At 48.7% G+C, this 18,941-nt stretch overlaps 1 protein-coding gene across 1 annotated transcript in view; it reads left to right on the top strand.

The window, feature by feature from the left end:
• The first annotated feature begins 7,042 nt into the window (after positions 1-7,042).
• The window catches only part of MYH9 (myosin heavy chain 9), a 90,857-nt gene continuing 78,958 nt past the window's right edge, over positions 7,043-18,941 (top strand). The window contains exon 1 of the mRNA XM_007165677.3: positions 7,043-7,252. The gene's annotated coding sequence lies outside the window, so the exon portion shown is untranslated. The remainder of the gene's footprint in view (positions 7,253-18,941) is intronic.

The following is an 18,941-nucleotide window of genomic DNA, read 5'->3' on the forward strand; positions in this document are numbered from 1 at the left end:
TGTAGTTGGAATCATATAGCGGGCAGCTTTTTTGATATTGGTGTCTTTCACTTAATAATACGTGTTTAAGCTTCCTCCACGTCTTTTCATGGCTCCAGAGTTCATTTATTTTTAGTGCTAATATTTCATTGTCTGGATGTACAACAGTTTATTTATCCATTCACCTACAGAAGGACATCTTGGTTGCTTCCAAGCTTGGGCAATTATGAATAAAGCTACTATAATCATCTGTGTGCAGGATTTTGGGTATATGTAAGTTTTCAACTCCTTTGGGTAAACACCAAGGAGCACAATTGCTGGATCATACGGTAAGAGTACATTTAGTTTTGTAAGAAACCACCACACCGGCTTCCAAAGTGGCTTTGCATGCCCACCAGCAATCAACGAGAGTTCCAGTTTCTCCACACCCTCGCCAGCATTTGGTGTTGTTAGTGTTTTGGATTTTGGCCATTCTAATGGGTGTGTAGCGGTGGCTCATTGTTGTTTCAATTTGCATTTCTCTGATGACATATGATGTGGAGCATCTTGTCATATGCTAATCTGCCCTCTGTATATCTTTTTCTGTTAAGGTCTTTGTCTTGTTTTTTAATCATGTTGTTTCTTTTCTTATTGTTGAGTTTTAAGAATTCTTTGAATATTTTGGATAACAGTCCTTTTTCTGGTTTATTTTTAAGACAGAGAAATCTCCACGTATGTTTATAGGTAGATGAGCTGCCACGATGCTGAAGAGAAAAAGAATTAGCAGGAACACAAAACTATATATACTATATATTTGAATTTTATTTCTTTGTGTTACTTGTAATTTTTAATTTTATATAATTACAAACTTAAAGAAAATTGCAAGAATAGTACAAAGGGCTCCTATATACATTTTACCAATCTTTGCCCATTGTTTACATTTTGCTCGAAGTTGATTTTATTATTTTCCTTTTTTTATTGAAGTACAATTTACAATCAGTACAGCACACAAGTCTTAAGTGTACAAATCAATGAATTTTACATGTGAATACCCAGTGTAACCACCAACCAGACCAAGATATAGAACATTCCAGTATTCCAGAAGGTTCCCTTGGGTCCTCTCCCATTCACTAACTCTCTTCAAAGGGAAACTCCTGGCTTCTCTCACTAGAAGTTGATTTTGTCTGCTTTAGAACTTCACAAGAATGGAATCATACAATACCTACTTTTTTTTTTTAAATCTAAACTCTTTCACTCAATGGTATGTCTCTGAGATTCATTCAGAAAAAAAAAAAAAACAGCTTAATTAAGATATGTCACATACCATAAAGTTCATCCTTTTAAAGTAAACAATTCAGTTTTTTTTGTTTGTTTGTTTTTTTAGCATGTCACAGAGCTGTGCAACCATCTCCCACTATCTAATTTCAGAACATTTTCATTGTCTCAAAAAAAAAAAAACTCCCTCATATCCATTAACAGTAAATTGCTATTCTTTCCTTGCCCCAGCCTCTGGCAACCACTGATCTATTTTCTATCTCAAAAGATTTGCTTGTTTTAGACATTTCAGACACATGAGATTATACACTATGTGGTCTTTTGTGACTGGCTCCTTTTACTTAGCATAATGTTTTTAAGGGTTATCTATGTTGTAGCATGTGTTACTACTTCATTCCTTTTTATTACTGAGTAATATGCCATTGTAGAAATATGCCACAGTTTTGTTTATCCACTCATCAGTTCATGGATATGTTGTATTATTAGTGTTACTGTGTTTTTTACACATAACACTAATTTGTTCTTTTTTATTTCTGTATAGTAGGCCATTGTATGAACATTCTCAATTTATCCATTGTACTGTTGTTGTTGTTTTTTTATAAATTTATTTATTTATTTTATTTTTGGCTGCCTTGGGTCTTTGTTGCTGCGTGTGGGCTTTTCTCTAGTTACGGCGAGCGGGGGCTACTCTTCGTTGCAGTGTGCGGGCTTCTCATTTGGTGGCTTCCCTTGTTGCAGAGCACAAGCTCTAGGCATGCAGGCTTCAGTAGTTGAGGCACTCGGGCTCAGTAGTTGTGGCTCGTGGGCTCTAGAGCGCAAGCTCAGTAGTTGTGGCACACAGGCTTAGTTGCTCCGCAGCACATGGGATCTTCCCCGACCAGGGCTCGAACCCGTGTCCCCTGCATTGGCAGGTGGATTCTTAACCACTGTGCCACCAGGGAAGCCCCATTGTACTGTTGATAGGCTTTTCTCTTCCTAGTTTTTGGCTGTGTTAAGCTGCTATGAACATTTCCTTTTTTAACATTTTATTTATTTATTTATTTATTTTTGGCTGCGTTGGGTCTTTGTTGCTGCACGCGAGCTTTCTCTGTTTGCTGTGAGCAGTGCGCGGGCTTCTCATTGCGGTGGCTTTTCTTGTTGCAGAGCATGGGCTCTAGAGCACAGGCTCAGTACTCGTGGTGCACGGGCTTAGTTGCTCCACGGCATGTGGGGTCTTCCCCGACCAGGGCTCGAACCCGTGTCCCCTGCACTGGCAGGCGGATTCTTAACCACTGTGCCACCAGGGAAGTCCCTGCTCTGAACATTTTTGTACTTGCCTTTGTTGGGCCTGGGCACTCATTTCTGTTGGGTATATAGTTGAGTGGAATTGCTGATCATAGGTTATACAAGTATATTCAACTTTAGTAGGTACAGCCAAACACTTTCCCAAAGTGGTTGTAGAAACTTACACTCCCACCAACAGTTTATGAGAGTTTCAGGAGCTCATCTTTGCCAACACTTGGTATATTAATTTCAGCCATTTTTGTTGGGGTAGTGCTAACTCATTGTGGTTTTAACTTGCATTTTATGATAACTAATGATGTTTAGCACCTTTTCATTTGCTTACTGGCTAGTTATCTTTTTTATGTAGTACTCATTCAAGTCTGCCCATTAAAAAAAATTGGGTTGTCTGTCTTTTTCTTAACATAGATGTTCTTGATAAATTCTGGATACACACCCTTGGTTATATATAATGTACTGTAAATATTTTCTCCCAGTCTGTGGTCTGAGTTTTCACTCTCTTAAATGTATCTTTTGATGAATGAAAGTTCTTAATTTTAATGAAGTTCTATTTAACAGTTTTTCTGGGCTTCCCTGGTGGTGCAGTGGTTAAGAATCTGCCTGCCAATGCAGGGAACATGGGTTCGAGTCCTGGTCTGGGAAGATCCCACATGCTGCGGAGCAACTAGGCCCGTGAGCCACAACTACTGAGCCTGCGCGTCTGGAGCCTGTGCCCCGCAATAAGAGAGGCCGCGACAGTGAAAGGCCCGTGCACCGCGATGAAGAGCGGCCCCCGCTTGCCGCAACTAGAGAAAGCCCTCGCACAGAAACAAAGACCCAACACAGCCAAAAATAATAAATTAATTAATTAATTTAAAAAAACACAAAAAACAATTTTTCCTATGGTTCCTGTGGCTTATACTTTTTGTGTCTTAAAATTTTTTTGCCTACTTCAAGGTCATGAAGAACTTTCTTCTAGAAGTTTTCTTGTTTAATTTTCACATTTAGGTCTTGGATTCATCCTAAACTATTTATCTCAGAGGTATAAGACAAGGGGTAAAGATTCATGTTTCCATGTGCAGATAGGCGACTGATCTAGCACCATTTATTAAAAAGACCATCTTTTCCCCACTTATTTTGCAGTGGCACCTTTGTAATAAATCAGATGACCATATATATGTGGATCTCTCAATTTTATTTTAAATATGTGTGTGTATAAAGATTTGAAGGAAATAAGATTTGTTAACAGTTGCTACAGTGTGCTGGTAAGGTTGTGGGTAATTTTGATTTGCCTTCTTTTTGGTATTTTTCTACACCAACAGTAATACTATTTTAATACTCAGACAAAAGAGATAAAATATTTTTCTAAAATATTACAAGGGTAGACACCAACGAGAGTGCAGGTTCTGGGAGATAGAGGAAGAGTTAAGCTGGACAGTAAGTAGGAGGGCTTCCTCATTTAGGGAAGGATCCAGGCTAGTAGATGGGGAGCAGAGAATTCAGAGCTTGGCTGACAGGCCATCTTCTGAGTGACCTCATTTTACTGGAAAGGGTGGTGTAGGAGGCTGAGGGTGAGGAAAATGGAAATGATCATTATCCATAATGTTGTGTTGTAAGTACACATTGCTTAGCCATTTATAAAACACTTATAGGCCCGCTTCTGTGTTCCTCCCAACAGTCCTGCGGGCTGGGCAAGCCTCCGTGATTACATGCATTTTATTTATTTATTTAAATTTATTTATTTTTATTTTATTTATTGTTGGCTGTGTTGGGTCTTCACTGCTGCACGCGGGCTTTCTCTAGTTGCCGCGAGCGGGGGCTACTCTTCGTTGCGGTGCGCGGGCTTCTCATTGCGGTGGCTTTTCTTGCTGTGGAGCACGGGCTGTAGGCGTGTGGGCTTCAGTAATAGTGGCTCGCGGGCTCTAGAGCGCAAGCTCAGTGGTTGTGCATGGGCGTAGTTGCTCCGCGGCATGTGGGATCTTCCCAGACCAGGGCTCGAACCCGTGTCCCCTGCATTGGCAGGCGGGTTCTTAACCACTGCGCCACCAGGGAAGTCCCTACAACCATTTTGCAGATAAGGAAACAGATGCTCTCTGAGTCCTGTTCAAGCATCCACTAAGGACCATTTCATGCCAAGCCTTGTGTCAGTTCTGGGTCCACAAATAAGGCATACTTCCTATCTGCCCTCAGGCAGCTGCTAGCAGAGAAAAGAGTTAAGTACATGGACAATTAAAATCTAGTGTGTAAATACTATGAAAGATAAATTCAAGATGATGTAGGGGTGGACTTCCCTGGTGGTTAAGAACCCACCTGCCAATGCAGGGGACATGGATTCGAGCCCTGGTCGGGGAAGATCCCACATGCCGCAGGGTAACTAAGCCCGTGTGCCACATCTACTGAGCCTGTGCTCTAGAGCCCGTGAGCCACAACTACTGAAGCCCACGCACCTAGAGCCTGTGCTCCGCAACAAGAGAAGCCACTGCATGAGAAGCCCGCGCACCGCAGCGCAGAGTAGCTGCCGCTCGCCGCAACTAGAGAAAGCCGGTGCGCAGCAACGAAGACCCAACGTAGCCAAAAATAAATAAATAAAAATAAATTAATTAAAAAAAAAAAAGATGACGTGGGGGTGAGTCTTTTTCTCCCAGTTTTGAAAAAATTATGCAAGTGATATATGTGTTAGAAATACAGATAAGAAAAAGAAAAAAATCAGTCACAGTCCTTCTGCCAAGACATAACCCCTACTTAGACTTTGATATAATGCCTTTTAAACCTCGTTCTCTCTCTCTGAGACATACATACATGTATACACATAACACACACACAAACATTACAAAAAAATAAATGAAATCCTGCTATCATAGCATTCTATAATTTGCTCTTCCTCACTTAGTATATTTTAAGTCAGTAATTACAAATCTACATACAATTTTTGATGACTTTCTGGGTACTATTCAACATGTGGATGTATCAAAATTTATTCAACCTCTTACATTGTACATTTACTTCTAATATTTAATGACTATAAACAATGTTGCAAAGAACTTTTAAACCCATCTTGGTGCACTTTTCCGATTATTATTTTATGATTAATTATCAGAGAAAATTGATCAATTTACTTTCTCACCTGTATCTCTAAACCTGGCTAACAGTGGACATTTTATTTATTTATTTATTTTAATTTGATAGGTGAAAAATGGCATCCCATGTAGTTTTGTTTGCATTTCAGATGACTAATTTTTTCATAATTACGGGCCATTTATATTTCTTTTTTTAATAGCCTGTTCCTTTTTTGGCTATTTTTATTTTGGAGTATTGGGGGTTTTTCTTATGGAAGCAGAAGAGCTCTTTACATATTGTTGATAATAATTCTTTGTCACAGAGTTGCAAAATCTTTTTTCCAGTTTTCTCTTGCCTTTAGATCATACTTTTTTTGAAGCTCATTTGGGAGAATAGTCATGATAGGAAGAAGATTCCAAAAGGAAAGAGTAATGAGAAATTTACCCTCTTAGATATAAAATGTGTTATAAAGCTACCATCCTTAAAGTATTGTGGAACTGGCACAGGAACACACAGAAAGGTCACTGGATACAACTCAGAAACAGATTCAAGAATATATGAGTTCGGTAGGTGATGGTGGTGTTTGGATAGCTGGCTATTACAAAAATTATATTCGATTTCTTTCCCACTCCAGAATTAAAATGGATTCCAGATGGATTAAAAATGTAAAAAAAAATCTTAAAAAAACAAAATTAATCCTCTTGTTGTGGGCAGTAACCAGGAAAAAAAAAATGCGCTTCGCCTACCTAAAAAACCCCAAGAAAACATTTTGCAACAAATACCCGAAAGGAAGTGTGCGAGTTAACCACGTGGAGGTAAAGAGAGGCTCGGAAGGGCACTCCAGGCTCAGGGAACCCGTTCGTGCAAAGGTCTGGAGGCTGAAAGACGGCAGCATGCCCACTCTAAAGAGAGGGTCAGAAATCGAACTTAGGGCGCCCAAAACGGATCCGGGGCTGAGTCCAGGTCCACCCCCACAGGCCGTCTTAATTGTAAAATAGCACTTTTCCCATATATGGTACTTCATGTCTGTTCTGGTAGAATGACATGGGTCAGGGAAAACAGCTCGCGGGGCGGGGTGTCAGAAACCCGGACTTCCCCAGTCTGCTCCCGCCTGGCCTCGCCCTGGGTCAGGCAATGCGCCAAAATCCCGGCCGGGAGGCCTCTGCGAGTCTGATCCTCCTGATTGGACTCTCTCTGTGTCAATCCTCCTCCTGGAACCTGGCTGTTTGTTGGGCCCGCCCTAGGGGGCGGGGCTCCCGCCTAGGAAGCGCGGGGGAAGGTGGAGAGGGTGGAGGTGGGGGCGAATGGGGAGAATGAATTCCCACCCCTCTGGCCCCATAGGCTCCGCCCTCCGCCTTCCCACAGGTCAAGATATCTGTCCATCATGACCAGAAGCGGGCTGGAGTGGGTGAGACAACTCGGGAGGCAGGTTCGTCCCGCCAGGCTCCGCCCCGCAGCCGGCGCCCGGCTCGGAATGGGCCCGCGCGGAGAGGGCGGGGCGGGAAGAAGGCGAGGAGCGAAGCAGGGTGCGGTGAGGCGCGCATATCACCGCGGTTCCTGAGCAGGGTACCGAAGGCTGAGCGAGGCTGACCTGCTGCAGCTCCCGCCTCGCGCGCTCGCCCCATCCCGTAGTCGCCAGAGCGCTCGAGAAAGACCTCTCGGGAGAAGCAGCGCTTGTTCCCCGGGGCAGATCCAGGTCCAGGTGAGCGAGCCCCACCGGCGGGTCCCGCCCCAAGCAGACGGACGGCTACGGGACGCTCGGCGTCTGGGGCGAGCGGGCCGACGTGTGGTTCTTGGCCTCCGCGCGACCGGCGCGGGCGGGCGCGAACGCTGCGGGGCCGGTCCGGGGCACCGCATCCTTCGCTCCGGGAGGGTCTCCCGGACCTCTGCGCGGACGCTCGGGGAAGGCGCCGATGGAAGCGAGGCCTCGGGGAGCAGAGGAAGGCTTCGGGGGCCGAGCGCTCCCCGGAAACCCTCCGTTCCCCCCGCCCCCTCCCGCTGGCGCACTCCGCCAGCCGGGCACCCGGGAGCCTCGACCTCCCCCTGCTGCCGGGGCACGCGCCCCGCCCTCGCCTCGCCCAGTGCCCAAGTTGGGCAAACTTTTTAACCCCTTCTGGGGAGCCTCTGTCCCTTGGACCCAGCCGCACGGGTGAGGGAAAGGCGGGAGGCTCGGGGCGGGGGCTCCTTTGGAAGTTGCCCGGCGTTTTCGAAACGGAGGTAACGGGTAGGCGGGGACCGTTTGGCAGCTGTCAGGGCGTCCTCCTGAGTCAGAATCGGACAGTCCTGCTGCAGACATTGCGCTCGGCTGTTTCAGCCCTCCGCTCCAGACTTCCTCATTCGGCCGGCTGCGATCGGCTGGGCGGAGGAGGGGAACCGGGAGAAGTGCGGGTGGGTGCATGGGAAGGGGTACCCGGCGGAGACCGCGGCTCGACGCAGGAAAGACGCCCCTCCTCCCCCACAGATCCTCGTCCGTTGACTTTTGACTTCTGCTCCCCGGGAGAGGAAGGCCCGCACCAATCTCCGCGGGCCCGGCGCGCACCTGATTCCAGCGCACCTGCGGGCCGCCCCAGCAGGGCGGGGGCGGGGAGAGCTGGGCCCTGCTCCTCTAGGATCCGGCCTGGGCTCTTGCATCGTTCCCGTTTGGGCCAGATCCGGGGTTTTCTACTTACCTCCCACCCCCACCCCGCCCTATGTGTCCGTGTGCAGAGTCCTCACCCCATGCTATCCTGGGGCCACGCCGAGGGCGGGACTGCATCCCCCCTCCCATGCCTCCCGAGAACCCCGGTGTCTCAAACAGGCCGAGTACCCTCCTGGACCAGGTTGCCGGCTGTCTTGAGGCGGGGGCAGGGCGAGCGTCGGGGCTGCTGTCTGCGGCCCCACCCAGCCGGTGTGGGGAGAAGGTTCCGGGGAAGTCCCAGGTCCTGGGGACCGGCGGTTCTCTCCGCTGGGCAGTTGAGAGGCCCAGTCGCTTCTCGGTTCAGTGCACCCTTTCCTGGGTTTAACAGGATTGCAAAGTAACTGTTGAGTAACTGTTGAAGGGGAAGAGCCTTAGCGCCTTCCTGCAACACTGTGGCCATTTCTCACTATCTGAGCCTGTAACCTCACCCGGTGCTTTATTCCCTTTTTGGTAAGGAGGGAGGCTGCTTTAAGGCCTATTTAGACAGTCACTTGATTAGTATTAGTCAGTTTATGTACAAGGCTGCTAGGGGTGGGGGGAGGGTACACAGATGTGTAATTGAGCAAATATTTAACTGGCTTCTCTGTGCCAGGGACTCTGCCAGGTGGTAGGGGGGTGAGGTTGAGCAAGACCTGGCCCCTGCCCTGGGGCATCTAGGGGAGAGCTGAAACAAATCTGCAGATGACTCTAATGTGAGGCGAAGATGACAGAGACCCCAGAAGGGTGCTGTGAGTCATGGGGATTGGGAGAAGGGAGCCAGCTTATCCGCGGAGGAACCCAGAGGCCTCTGCCCACGGGCAGTTGACAGTCCTCAGGGGGAAATAGTGGCCCAGTGACTGAAATACAAAAGCAGCCTGTGATGAGTGTCCCAAGCAGGCCGCAGACAAAGGACTCGAGGAATTCTGAGAGGGGGCCACTACCGTCTGGGATGAGGAGGGAAGCCGCCCCCAGGAAGGAGGACGTTGCAGGTTTGGCAAACCGAGGCAAGCATTTGGTGTCGGGAAAGTGAGGACTCATTTAGTGGATAATTGAGGGGTAATTAAAAACATCAAGAGATTGCTCCATGTAATTTGAGAGCCGCTGTGCCCCCAGATGGCTGCAGGGTGACACTGAAAAGCTCTACTCTTCACATTCAGCAAGTCCCGGCAGTGCCCGTGGGCAGATCCAGGTGCTGGGGTTGGCAGGCTCTGTTTGGGGAAGGGCAGCCCAAGAGGTGCATTCTGTGGGGCTCCTAGTCTGAAGGGCACATGAGGGGAGAGGAAGGAGAGGGGCAGGGCTCTCTGGTTTTTATTTTTTATTTTTAAACTTTTTAACCTAAGGGGCTGGAGATGGGACAACTTCCCTCTTACAGGATGAAGGACGCATGTTAATCACAGCCTGCCTCTTGCCCGTTTTTGCTCCAGAAAAAAACAAAACAAGGATCTGTTAGGGCTTTTTAAAGGGAGAAAAGCACACTCAGAAAATGCTGCATTGTTGTGTTGCCTGGTGGAGGGTATTGCTAGAAGCCAGGCTAGCTGTGCTTTCTTCACTTCCTCTTCCAGCTAATCCTTCCATAAAGTACTTAAGACAGCCCTTACCAGCTTGACATCTTTATTTCAAAAGGAGAGGCGGGCTTGGCTGTTGTTTTCCTCTGAGCCTGGCCCTTCCCTTCTCTTGGAGGGGGAGAAAGAGAAACCCAAGGCAAAGGGAAAAAAGAAAAAAAAAATCCGTGCCTTGACAGCTTCCTCCCAAGCATCATGTTCCAAAAATATTTAGAATAACAAAATCTGTGTGTCGTCTTAATTAAACAAATGTCCTAATTTGCTGAGCATAAAACAGCATCTCTGCCCGCAGGGGCAGGAAGTGCCTTTTCCCTTTGTGCAGCCTCAGAGAGTCACTGCCTCTCGGCTTTAACCCTTGGTGTGCTGAGCCCCTGGGCTTAAGCCCTCTGGTGACAATGACGTGGAACCCTGGCTGCCCCCTGGGAAGCAGTGAGCCTGTGACTTATGGAATCCCGTTCTTCAGAGCTGGGAAGAGTGGGGTTGTGAGCTTTGGCACTAGGCAGAGTTCAGCTCCCGACCCTGACACTTATATGACTGTAGGCAAGTCATGTCACCTCCCTGAGCCTCAGTGTCCTCATCTGTAATATGGGAATCATGGTACTTATCCTGCAGGATTAGATGGAAGAACTAAAAGAAATAAAGCATATAAAGGGCCTGATATATAGTGACTATGTACGTTTTTAACTTAACTCCTGGGTTGTCAGGTGAGGAAACGGGAGGCGGTGTAGATGGATTTCCCGGCTCTTAGCTCAGTGCTCTTTGTACTTCTAAAACTGGTGAGCTTGTGTGTGTGCAGTGCTCATTGACCACAGAGCCCGAGTGGTAAAAACACAGGTGCTTCCGGGGCCCATCTGCTGATGCTTCTGGATGCTCTTGGTGATGAGCTTGTGCTCACTAGCCTTGTTGCAGGGCCCTGGCCCGGGCAGAAGGTACACAGACTCACTGCGATTGTAGTTCTCCAACACGGTTTCCGTGATCTAGGAGAGAGCCAAGGGGTGACATGGAAAGAGCACTGGACTTTTAGTGTCTGGAGGCCTGGCTTCTGGCTCCGGCTCTGGTTGGGGGAACATTTGATTTTGGTAGAAGTTACCATATTGCTCCATAAAGGCATCATACCAGTTTATGTGTCCACCAGTTATACCTGAGAGGGCCTGGGAAACTGAAACATGCACTTTACTTTCTCCAAGATTAATTTTAATTTCTCCAAGATGCCCCAGTTTCGTAGGCACTCTCATGCCCTGTTGGTAGGAGTCTAAGTTGTAACAGCTCTCTTTTTAGGAGGTGGTTTGGCAATATCTGTCAAAGCATTGTCTTTCTGACTGATTTCTAGGAACTCACCCGGCAGGTAAACTCAGACGTGCAAAAGGAAATGTCCGAGGATATTCTTTGCAGCATCGTCATAGAAAAAGACAGGAAACAAGCTAACTGTCCATTAAGAGGGTCAAATAAATCATGGCACGGCTGTACAGTGGGAATCCTTGCAGCCCTTAAAAAAATGAGGCTGACCTATAGGTACCGATAGGCCATACTCTTCAAGATATATTGTAAGTGGATAAAACTAGAAACAAAGTAAGATACATGTTGCTCCCTTTTGGGTGAAACAGGGTATGTCGCCTGGGCTCTATGCACGGAAAGCTACAGAAACCCGCGTAATAGTGGTTGTCTCTAGATAGGGCCCAGGAAGCCAGAGTCCGGGGTGAGCATTACTTTTTTCACTAGATGCCTTTTTACATGTGTTGCCCTTAAATAGTCAAAAATTCAAAATTTTCTTAGTTTTATTATCTATACAAATAAGTGGTTGGCTGGCCAGTCTTAGAGGTCTCCACTTTAAAATGCATTGCTCAGGATCCCAGATTGCACACTGAGTGCCTATAGTATGCAGGGAAGGAGGAAGGGTCTTAAAAATGGGCTGAATTGCTCTGTGGTTTGGAACATTTTCGGGCCTGTTTTCTTCTCCATGATGTCATATTATCACCAGAGTAACCCCTTTAAACAAATGTCTACTCTGACCCACTCCCTCGTGTTCTGGAAAATGGTAGATAATTGCTTTTTCTCTGCAGTATGAGAAAAGGAAGCCTGCAAGATGTGTCTGGAAAGTATTTCAGGATGCCCCTTTGCCAGCTTCCCCACAATCCCCCTGGCTCCAAACGGTCCTCTTGTCCTTGCCTGGGGAGACCCCCCTGACCAGAAGACCAGACCTTTATTCTCTTGGGTCCTCCTCATTTGGAAACTTGGGGTCATTGCAACCCACCCCGTCTCCGGTTGTCCCTCACACATCTGGCCTGTGGTTATGTATTAATAACATTGGAAAAGCCCAAATTCTTGAGAAAATGTGATCAGAGGGATGTTTTGAATTGGAGGGCCCCGATCCCCTTCTCAAGGAGGACTGCCTTAGTCTTGCATGATGTGGGCCCCGGAGAAGACGTAGGCTCTGCTCATCACCGAGTTGGTGCTTTCAGCCAGTGGAAGACCCCTTCAGGGTCTCGGGCAGGGCTGTGTCCCTCCCAGGCAGCCTGTAGGCCTCCTGGAAAGATGGCGTGAGTCACACATGAGTACCCAAAATGAGCCTGCGTCTAAAATGGGCCTGCCACCCCATGGGCGGGCGGTTTGAAGTCTGGATGCCAACCTGTATCTGCCCCCTCTGCCCGCACCTGCCCCTCAGGCTTTGAGGGCACCAGATATTTGGGGAGCAGGAGGGGAGCTGCCCCCTTGCGTCTGATGCGGGTCTCTTTAAAAAGTAACTGAGGCAGGCAGTCTGCTGTTGGAATTTCTCAGGCCCCCATTCTGCCGACTGGTTTCTCCAGCCTGAGGTGATTCAGCATCTGGGATGGGACACAGCACACCCGGGCCTGGGCAGGTGGGCCCAGAGAAGGCTCCTGGCCAACCTTCGGCTGAGGGCGAGGCCGTGTAGGGAGTTTCTCCGCAGCCTGACTCTCAGGTTCTCACAGCGGTGCCTTCAGCAGCTGTCTTCATCTCTAGCCTGGGTGGGGAAGCCTCCCGCTGTGGCTGGAGGGAACCTTGCAGGGCCTTCTGGAAGTTGCCACTGAAGGGTATGGCTTCCTGCCTGGGCAGGTTGGGCTGTGGCCTGCAGGGAAGTTGAAGGTGCAACTGATCTTCCCCCCGCCTGCAGGTCACTTCCTTGGGGCCTCTCAGAGGTCCTTGGTCCTTATGGTCCTTACCGTGTTGCCCAGAGGACCAGGGGTCCTCCACGGGAGGTCCCTCTCTCACCTCCGTGGATGTTATTTTGGGAACTTCTATCTCAGGTTTTCTTTTCCTTTCATTTAACTCTAATCCTGAATGATGCCCTGCTTAAAAGGAAAATCAACAGCAACAGGACAGTCCTCCCTACTGAATTTGCTTAGGATTGTAGAATGTCTGAGCTGGAAGGGGTCTGAGGGGTAGTGTAATTTTTGCCGCCTCCCCCCCAATTAGAGGAGTGAGTCGCCCAAGCTCATTCTGTGAGTTGGTAGAAGAAAGCTCTGGCCCCTGGTTTCCTTCAACCCCAGTGCCTTTCTCTCAAAATCATGTGGCCTCGCTTAAAAGTGTTTTTGAGCTGTTATCATGCCTTTCCTCAACTTTATGCACTGTTTAGCCCAGCAACACGTACTGAGCTCCTTTAATCTTCCCTCAAGAGTCTGTTTTTCCACACCCTTAATCTTTTTCTTTTTGGGGGTTGTGGGGGAGGGGCCCAAGGGTTAAGAAATGGGGTGAGAAGTGTTTCGGGTTTCTCTGAACTCCTTCCAGTTGGACAGTTCCACTTGGGCTGGAAGTTCCTGAAGCTCAAAAATCAATATTTCACATGGGGCAGCGCCAGGCAGCGAGCGGGTGGGCCACTCAGAGAGCCACACCGGCTTTCCACGGTCCTTCAGCCAGTTCTGGTTTCTAGTAATTTTAAGTCACTTAACGTCTTGGGTGATCGATGTGTTGTATCTTTGATACAAAACCCACGTAGAGGGAACCAAACCAGGGCTTGGGGATCTGGAGCTAGGACCAGACCCTTGCCTTTCCTCCCACTGTTAGGCTGGAGACTCAGTTTCCTCATCGGCCACATGGAGATGTCGCTTTTGTAGGCTTGTTGTAATTTACATATAAATATATGCCAAGTGGGCCAGTCCTTGTCCTCCTCCTCTTCCTCCCTTTTGCGGGTTGTCACCAACATCCTCTGTCCTCGGGTGGTAGGAGATGTACGTTCAGCTTTTAAAGATTTTGAATTTGCGCAACAAGCCTGTCCCTCGATAACAAGGTGCGGTGAGATGACTGACGAACCTGCGAAAAGATTCCCTGGGCTTGGAGGCTGAGGTTTTCCAGGCCTGCAGCCTTTGCATTCTTCTCCCCAGACCATACAGTTTAACTGGTGACTGATCTGAGTCGGTTTAAGCATTTTAAAAAAGTGATTATAAAGCTGCCAGGGCACCTTTTTTTCGAGTTGTCTATGTTTAAAAGCCGCCACATTTCCTGTGTTTTGCATTAAGTCACAGGGCTGGAGAAGGCAGCTTCCTGTCTGATAAACATAAAGATGAGGCATTTGGAACCATTTGGGTGACTTAATCTAACTGGGCTGGAATGGGGGAGAAGGTTTTAGACCCCGCTGAACAGAGAGGTCAGAGGCAGGGTCTTTTTTCATCTTTCCATCCCCAGTTTCTCGCCAGCGCCGGGCATGGACTTGACCTCTCGTCCTTGTTGCATGAGTGGAGTTCAGGTCTCACTGGTACCTGTGCCCGTAAGCCTGGGGACGCGGAGGCCCAGGCAGCCAAAGCTCTAGATTGCCATTTAGTGATCTCTCCATTTCATAAAAGGCGGATGCTCGGTACTTGTCTGGAAATCTCTGGGGTAAGAAAGTTGGTGGCAGGGAGCTATTTTAAAGTTTTTGTCTATTTTTTAATATTGAAGAGCCAGCTGTTGGGTATTGATCCCAAATTTCTTGGCCAAGTCAGTCATCAGAGATGCCTTGGGCTCCTGCTGTGTGGCCTGCCCTGTGCTGGGCCTGCTGGGGCTTCAGTGGGGACGAGGGCAGAGAGCCCATCCCTGGCCTCAGGAGCCTTACCCTTTATTAGGGAGTTGGGACACTGGGACAGAGACTTGGGACGTGAGGAAGCCCGTGCCACCCTGAGTGAGCAGGGATTTCTGGGCATCTCGAGCCAGCTTCCTGGAGGCTAGGATCACCTGGGAGGAGGAGGGAAGATGAGGAAGGTGGGCAAGGAAGGAAGGAAGAGGCTCTGGTGGAGGGACACTGGCCTGGTAATCAGGATATCTAGGTTGAAGTCCCAGCTCTGCCCGTAATAGTAATAATAATAAGAGTTAAATTTTATTGACCACTTGCTAGGTACCAGGTGCCGTGCTAGTGCTTTTACATGAATTCTCTCATTTAATTCATTCCCAGGAGGTAGGAAGTTAATCCCCATTTTACAGATGAGGAGACTGAGCAGGGATTCAGACTCAGGCGCTCTGATCCCTGTGTGTCCTTACAGATGCCCTTCCCTCCTGGGCTTGCCTGTTCTCACTTGGCAGTGAGGGGTTGGACTGGTCCCTGAGTCCTCCTTCCTTAACAGTGGCCGAGAATTAATGAAAAGAGTAGAGCTTTGGGCCGGGGCAGAATGGGGCTCCTCATCCCTAGTGCAGTTGGCTGTTTGGAGCGAGGTTGCCAGTTCGATAGTGTTGCCTTGGCTACTGACTTCACCTTTAACCTCAACCGACCATTTTTCAAATGTGTGTGTGTTTTGTCCTAAGGGAGGGCGGCGTAAATCCCGGCTGCCGTGCCTGCCTGCTGTTGGCGGGGCCCTGGCTGGTCCTCACTGGGAGCCAGCCAGCCAGAGGGCCCGCCACCATCTCCATAGTGGGCTCTTCTTGACATCAGCCCACTTGCAGACTTGCATTCCTCTTGCTTCATTTGTCCATCTGTCTATCATCGTTCAGTAACCACTCCTCAGAGCTTTACAGTGTATGCTGGGTGCTTGCCTGGGTGCTGGGAATAAGGAGGGGAAGGAATCAGGGGCTCTTGTTTCCAGGAGCTGTTGGTGTCCCACCAGAGTGCTGGCGGCCCAGGGGGATCTGAGGAGGCTTCCTGGAGGAGGCAGCATCTGAGCTGATTGCAAGGTAGGGACGTGGCACAGCACGTCCAGGCAACAGGGCTGGGACCTTGTTCATTCACTCAGACTTCGGTGGAGCTTTGTTCAAGGGTGATGCAGGTGGCCAAGGCCCTCTGAGTCACCCTGGACTAGTAAAAGATTTCTTCTCCTCCTTAGTGGCTCCAGGCCCCGGCCCCATCTCTAAGCCCCTTAGGCAGCCCAAATGGCCCATTAAGGTCTGCTTCCCTGTGCCATTTCCTGGGAAATGTGGCGGTACGGGATTCCACTCCCAGGCCCTTAACCTCTGGGTGGCTGCTGGGAATTCTGCCTGTGTCCTCTGCTTATGTGGTCAGCAAGCACACTGTTCCCAGCTGAAGGATTTGGGATGAGATTTTTCATGGAGTGTTGAGAGAGACAGTTGTTCCTGGAATAGGTTCCCTTTTTTTTTTTTTTAATTAATTTATTTTTTATTTTATTTTATTTTATTTATTTTTGGCCGCATTGGGTCTTCATTGATGTGTGCGGGCTTTCTCTAGTTGCAGCGAGCGGGGGCTACTCTTCCTTGCAGTGCGCAGGCTTCTCATTGCGGTGGCTTCTCTTGTTGCGGAGCACGTGCTCTAGGCGTGTGGGCTTCAGTAGTTGTGGCTCGCGGGCTCCAGAGCGCAGGCTCAGTAGTTGTGGTGCACGGGCTTAGTTGCTCTGTGGCATGTGAGATCTTCCCGGACCAGGGCTTGAACCTGTGTCCCCTGCATTGGCAGGCGGATTCTTAACCACTGTGCCACCAGGGAAGCCCCTAGTTTCCCTGTTTAAAGTGAAAGAAAAGCGGGGAGGGGAGGTTTGTTTATAGCACAAACAATATAATAACAAACCTGGCAAGAAGCAAATTTGCCCCTCACTCCATCCACTGTTTACATTTTTCTGGGTTTCCTGTCCATATACTTGCATATTTTACAAAATTAAATGCTAAAATTAAATATTAAATTAGATACCATCGTGTGTTCTGACTACTCAGTGCTGTAATATAAAGTTTCCTATGTTGCAGCAGTCTCCACAGTTATTATTTTAATGGCTGTGTTATGGTCCATGGTGGGAAAGAACCATTATTGACTTTGCCAGAAAGTTCCATGGGTTTTATTGAGTCTTTTGGAAATTCATTCATTCAGCAAATACAGAAACTGCTGGGTGGTTAGGATGTAGATGAATGAGACGTCCCAGATCCTACCCTCAAGGGGCTCACAGTCTATACCCAGGGAAGAATCACTTCACTTGGGCGTCGTGGGTTGTGATGGTGGTGAGCCCTGGAGAGAAAGTGGTAGCTTAGACACCCTGGTAGAGTTGATGGAAAACAGGTAAAACCACTTTGTCATCAGCGGTGAGAAAGCGCAGGAACGTGGACCTGGGAGATATTTCTGGGCTCATTGGAGGAAGATCTTTATGCCCTCCCTCCCTGAGTGGTTGGTTCATGCAGGTCTGGACCAGAAAACGCCCGGGGTGGGGTGGCGGTGGGCGGTAGTGAGGGACAGCGACTCCGAGGGACCATGTCAGTGGGGAGGCGGGGGGTCCTGGCCCTCCTGAGGGAGGCCCCTTGGTGACCACGGTGGGAGGCGGCCAAGGGTGGGGACAGCAGTGGGGGTGCGGTGGGGACGTCTGAGAATGTCCAAAGCCAGACAGGCCACTTGGGTTGTGCTATGGCTCCTGCCTCTGGGGAAGGAACCAACTGTAGCAACAAGTTGCAACAGTGTAGTTTTGTTGTAAAGAGGAAGTTGCAGAATGCTAGTGGCTGCTTTTGAGCAGACAGACGTTTCCAACAGTAAAGGAGTTTTTGGGGGCGGGGTGGGGCGGGGCTGGGTGTGAGGGGAGAAGGCGGGTGGTCAAGGGCCTAGAAACTGGGCTACAGTGTCTTTGCTCTGGTGTTTTCTTTCATTCCAGATAAATGGCTTCTTCCCTCTTTCCAGCTGCCCTCTGCCCCTGTCCCCCAGCCCCAGCTTCTGGCTCAAGGGAGCCTGGCCTGAATGCTGCAGTCTTCCTAGAGCTCAGGAGAGAAGCCAGCCCCATCCCCGCAGGGAGTGAGAGGGAACGAGAGGGCCAGGGCGGGACGTGGTCACTGGGACACCTCCGTGGTTCTGTCTGTTTCAGGTTTTGCCGACCTCATGGGGTCCCCTCTCCAGGCTGCAGTGGCGGTTTGGATCAGTACCGGGTCCACAGGGTTGAGGTTTGAGTAGGAGAGCTCTGTCCTGGTCCTCAGTGTGATCCCCGCTCCATCAAATACACACTCAAAAAACCAAAAACGAACCCTAAACCTCACCTAACCTTATTTTTTACATATTGATGTTAAATTAGTAATGAGAATAAACCATTAGCTGGGGATTTCAGCACTTACTAGATTATAATGTTCCCTGGTGGTCAAGGTGAGGTCCAATGTGTATCTTTTTTAAATCTCCTGTCACTTATTTACACTACTGTTTGGTGGAGATTATAGACTAGAGATTATCTTTGAATTTATTCTATTTAAAATTATTTACCAGCTTTTATATTGGAGGAGGAGAGGTGGGGCAGGAATAGAGAATTAGATAAAGCAGAAGGAGGCAGCGGGGTGTGGAGAAGGGAGTGGGTGACTCTAGAAGTGGCAGCGGGGTTTAAATCCCATTTTCTCTCAGTTTATTTATTCATTAAATATGTATCAAATGCTGGCTGTGTGCTAGAGACTGTTTCAGTGCTGGGGATACATGACTGGATAAAAGTAACCAAAGTCTGTGGTTGACATTCCAGTGGGGAGAAGCAGACAGCAGCCAGACAAACAGGCTCACTGTGGCAGGTCAGGGTGGTGGTCATGCTGTAGAGAATGGTGGTCAGGTGAAGGCATGTACAGAGCACCACAGACCGGGCTGCTTAAACAACAGAAATTTACTTCTCACAGTTCTGGAGGCTGGAAGTCCAAGATCAAAGTGTCTGCAGGGTTGGTTTCTGCTGAGGTCTCTCTCCTTGGCTTGCAGATGGCCGCCCTCTTGCAGCCTCTTCACTCAATCTTCCCTCTTTGCACACATCCCTGCTGTGTCCCTGTGTCCAAACCCCCTCCTTTTGCTAGGACACCAGTCAGATTGGATTAGG

The sequence above is a fragment of the Balaenoptera acutorostrata genome, chromosome 11 (genome assembly GCF_949987535.1).
Source record: "Balaenoptera acutorostrata chromosome 11, mBalAcu1.1, whole genome shotgun sequence".
Classification (NCBI taxonomy): domain Eukaryota; kingdom Metazoa; phylum Chordata; class Mammalia; order Artiodactyla; family Balaenopteridae; genus Balaenoptera; species Balaenoptera acutorostrata.